The sequence below is a fragment of the Macaca fascicularis genome, chromosome 8 (genome assembly GCF_037993035.2).
Source record: "Macaca fascicularis isolate 582-1 chromosome 8, T2T-MFA8v1.1".
NCBI classification, from domain to species: domain Eukaryota; kingdom Metazoa; phylum Chordata; class Mammalia; order Primates; family Cercopithecidae; genus Macaca; species Macaca fascicularis.
Window position 1 is genome coordinate 58,209,588 of NC_088382.1, and position 4,874 is coordinate 58,214,461.

Below are 4,874 nucleotides of genomic sequence, written 5' to 3' on the forward strand. Positions count from 1 at the left end.
GGTAAATGTGAGGTGCAAAGGAGAGAAGGTGTGCAAAAACACTTTGGAGACAGTCAAGTATTCTATAAAGGCAAGGCAGAAATGTTTATAGCAATAGTGGAAACTCGACCACTTCTTGATTTAAAACTGTTACACTGTGGTGGTACAAGATTTTTGGCTAATGCTAAAATAAGAACATAAAAGCCAGCTGTCAAAATATTATAATTGGTTTCTGTCAAACCCGAAGGCTTTAAATTCTGTGATGCTATAAGTTTAAGGGCTTATCTATGGATTTCTGCCATTCTATAATACTCTATCCCATTTAAAATTCTATCGCTGTGAATACTTCAAAAGGGACTCTGGAAAGTATTCACATATAACTGACGAGTCTCACATTATGGTAATTTAACTTTTTTTAAATTTTAAACTCTGTGAAATATTAGTTGTCACTTATCCTTATTTTTAATTCAACTAAATGGACCAACTACTATTTGATAAAAGGTAGTGAAATTTTCACTTCTAGTTTTAGAAAGTTTTAACCAACAGTATAGTATGGTGGAAAGTTAGTAAAATAAATCATCTACAAAAAGTAAGAAGAAATAAATTCTGCAATGACTTTAATGAAGTTGAAACTTTAAATTATTAGCAATAATAGCCATCTAGTATTTATTGAGGAAGACAGTTCTCCATGGGTTTCTTGCACGTCTGCAAGTCTTGCTGGGTGTTTCAAGAATGCAAGGCCCTGGCTGCCCTTTAGCCTGGCCATTTCTCAGGTTGTGTTTGCAGTGAGTAACCTTGAGGAACTGGGTAAGGTCTCCTTCCAAGACAAAGAGTGGACTGATTTACTGTTTGATGGGACAATGGTGTGTTCCCCAAGCTCAGTGCTCGTCAGTTGTGGCGCAAATCCACTGCATGTAAAACATCCATCTGGGCCTCTCCATGCCAGCCCCATACACATTCATGTCATATGCATGCCATGTCCTGAATAATAAAGTCCCATGTCTCTGATCCAGGGGGCTCATGTCTTCTGCCAGCATCCATGAAACCAAAATAGGCTAATCTATTAGCTTACAAGGAGGGTAAAGGCAGATCCTAGACTTTCCATACGTATTGAGATTTTTGGTGATTAGTATAATATCTGATTTATTTTCATAAAAATTTCCTTGTTAAGAATTCACACCTATGATATTCTTTGTGGGCGCCTGGCATCTTCCTTAACCAGCAGAGGGAGCCCTTGCTGATTAATTAGATGCAGGCAAGCTTTCCTTGTTTTACACATGCCAGATACCTCACAGAAAAATCCACTTACAGTTATCACAATGCTGTTAGTACACAGAACACAGAAAAAATGTAGAACATGATAGTAGCATCCTTTACTTATGTTTCAGAGCACAGAAGGTAAAAATACTACGTTTTCCAAGGGGACCTCCCAGGTAGAAGGAAGTTCGGGAATGTGCATTACCACTCTAAAAGCAGTTGAAAGGAATATTTTCTAAATAAATAATTACTCTGAAGTTGCTAGCAGTGGATCTTGTGAAAGGAGAGCTCCTGAATATAACATATTTGTCTTTGGAACTCTAGAACTTTCTCTTTCGTTTACACCATGTATGTTATAAAGGAATAAGGTCCTCAGCTGGGTGTGGTGGTGTGTGCCTGTAGTCTGTTACTCAGGAAGCCTAGGTGGGAGGATCGCTTGAGCCCAGGAGTTCGAGTTCAGCCTGGGCAACATAGTGAGGACCTGTCATTGCAAAAAAATAAAAATAAAAATGGAAAGGAAGTCCTACCTTGGAAATGATCTGATGTTTACTATGCTTAAAAACTGTGTGTCAGTCAAGCGCCTGAGGAAGTGCACACGCAAGTCTGGTGACTTGACTTTAACATCCTCATGTTTGTACTTTCACCCACCACAATTTCAGGTGCACACAGACAAGTCCAGAGCTGACCACCTGCCTGCGCCTGGGCCAATTTCCCTGAACAAGTCTCAGCATCAGAACTTGATGAGCTCCAAGCCTCCTGTTTGTTTATAAAATAAAGCTCCTCTTACTCATTTTGCCTTTGGGTGGAAGCACAAAACATTCATTAAAATAAAGGAAAGAAATTTAAGAATAATTCAGAATTGCATTTTAAGGGTTGTCACATGGTAGACAACCAAACTGAATACTATTAGTGATAAGATGGCAATAATGAAAAATATTTAATAATGTCTGTTGTAATTTGAACATTGTTTTGTTATTATTTTATTTTAATATGGAGCTCTTCATGAATTTGCGTGTCCTCCTTGCACAGAGGCCATGCTGATCTCTCCAGCATTCCAATTTTAGTGTATGTGCTGCTGAAGCAAGCATGTAACTTGAAGTTTATTTTCAAACTTGGGAGTTACATGTATTGACAGTCATGTTGTTCCACCTTCAAATGGGTTTTTACTTCTCTTTATTTTTTTTTTTTGGGAGACAGAGTCTCACTCTGTCACCTAAGCTGGAGTGCAGTGGTACGATCTTGGCTCACTGCAACCTCCACCTCCCGGTTCACGTGATTCTCGTGCCTCAGCCTCCCAAGTAGCCACGATTACAGGTGTGCATCACCATGCCTGGCTAACTTTTTGTAGTTTTAGCAGAGATGGGGTTTCATCATGTTGACCAGGCTGATCTCAAACTCCTGACCTCAAGTGGTCTGCCCACCTTGGCCTCTGAAAGTGCTGGGATTATAAGTGTGAGCCACCACTCCTGGCCCTGATTTTTTTTTTTTACTTCTATTTCACAGTGACATGACTCGGTGGATTTGAAAAAGTGATCCCTGTACTGGTGTGTTTTTCATTTCATCACTAGCTTTAATTTTTAATTTTTAAAAAAGCTTCTTGGAATAGGTATCTTGCTTAAAAACACATCAGATAACTTAAGTGCCAGAAGAATAAGAGTGGTGAGGAAAAGAAAAAGGCTGTTTTTCAAATACAGTTGGGCTTTAAGGCAATCTGTGCTCTTGGAAGAAGTTTTGTAAGAGGAAGTGATGCAAGTCAAATCTAATTTTCCCATACAATCAATGCTATGACTATAGGTTATTTTACTAAACAAAGACTTAATGCCTAGGTTTTTTTTTTTTTTTTTTTTTTTTTTTTTGAGACAGTGTCTCGCTTTGTCACCCAGGCTGAAGTACAGTGGCGCGATCTCTGCTCACTACAAGTTCTGCCTCCCAGGTTCACGCCATTCTCCTGCCTCAGCCTCCTGACTAGCTGGGACGACAGGCGCCTGCCACCACGCCTGGCTAATTTTTTGTGTTTTTAGTAGAGACGGGGTTTCACCGTGTTAGCCAGGATGGTCTCGATCTCCTGACCTCATGATCTGCCTGCCTTGGCCTCCCAAAGTGCTGGGATTACAGGTGTGAGCCACTGCGCCTGGCCATGCCTAGTTTTTAAAGGAATACTTTAAATATCCCTTTGATTCAACTGCAAGTGTATGATGTGGCGCTTCTGAGGCACATGCAAATTGGTGAAGGAGAGCAGCTCGTTGCACATTATTTATTACTTGATTTATGCAAGAGAACCCCTGAAATGGGGGCAGATAAGATTGGAGGATCCTGGAGAAGCTCTGGTCTCAATCTAGGAACTTTAGAAAACCTGGGGTGCGGCTGATGAGAGGTCTAGCCAAGGAGTGGGCCACGTGACCCGAAGGAAGAGTACTGAGGCTTCGTAATGCCTGGGCTGCTCAACGGTGAGCAGAGCTGAGAATGAACCATTGGAAAAGAGTGACATCAGCAGGATGGAGGACCAGCGCTCCCCATGCGTATCTCCCACAGCAGCCACCCACAGTCAAAAGTGCCTCTATGGGAACTTTGGGATCTAGATGGGAGTGGCAAAACCCCAGCAGAGTCCAAGATTGAGCAAAGCCATTTTAGGAAGACAGAACCAGGTGGCAGCTTGTTGATGGTGGTCCCGGTCACTCACCTGGGAAGAGTCCTGTCCCCCTGCAAACTTGGCTATAGCTGATGTCTGGCCTTGATCCTGCAACCAACTCCATCTGCCAAGCCAGGGATGTGGGAAGAGCCATGCCCACCTGCGCTTCCAGTAGCAGGCCCACCCAGCTCAGTCCAGGCTGTGGATGGTGAAGCAGCCAGTGACGTAGTTCCAGCTCCTCTCAGCTGGGGTCTGGGAGTAGCACTGTCTACCAAGGGACCTGATAGGAGACACATTCACCTGAACAATGGAAATACAACACACCAAAACTCGTAGGATACAGCAGAAGCAGTTCTAAGAGGGAAGTTTAAAGGGATAAATGCCTGCATGAATAAAAAAGAAAGATCTCAATTAAACAACTTAACTTTACACATCAAGAAATTAGAAAAAGAAGGACTAATTAACCCAAACTTAGAAGGAGGGTAGTAATAAAGACTAAAGCAGAAGTAAATGAAATACAGATAAGAAGGACAACTGAAAACCTATGTAACAAACCTGCACATCCTACACATGTACTCCTGAACTTAAAAGTTAAAAAAAGAAAAGATCAACAAAACTAAGAGTTTGATGTTTCTTGAAAGGATCAACAAAATTGACAGACCTTTAGCTAGACTAAGAGAAAAAAGAGACATGACTCAAATAAAAAAAGAGAGAGGGCTCAAATAAAATAATAAATTAAAGAGAAGACATTACAGTTGATACTATAGAAATACAAAGGATTATGAGACACTATGATAAACAATTATACTCCAGCAAATGGAGAAGCCCAGAAGAAATGGATAAATTCCTAGAAACAGACAAGCTACCAAGATTGAATCAGGAACAAACAGAGAATCTGAACAAACCTATAACTAGTAAGGAGATTGAATGAGTAATCAAAAACCTTTCAACCAAGAAAAGCTCAAGACTAGATGGCATCACTGGTGAATTCTACCAAACATTTAAAGAA

At 40.9% G+C, this 4,874-nt stretch overlaps 1 pseudogene; it reads right to left on the bottom strand.

The window, feature by feature from the left end:
• Positions 1 to 2,220: 2,220 nt before the first annotated feature.
• On the bottom strand, positions 2,221 to 2,320 carry LOC123575366 (U6 spliceosomal RNA; annotated as a pseudogene).
• Between the last annotated feature and the right edge of the window lie 2,554 nt (positions 2,321 to 4,874).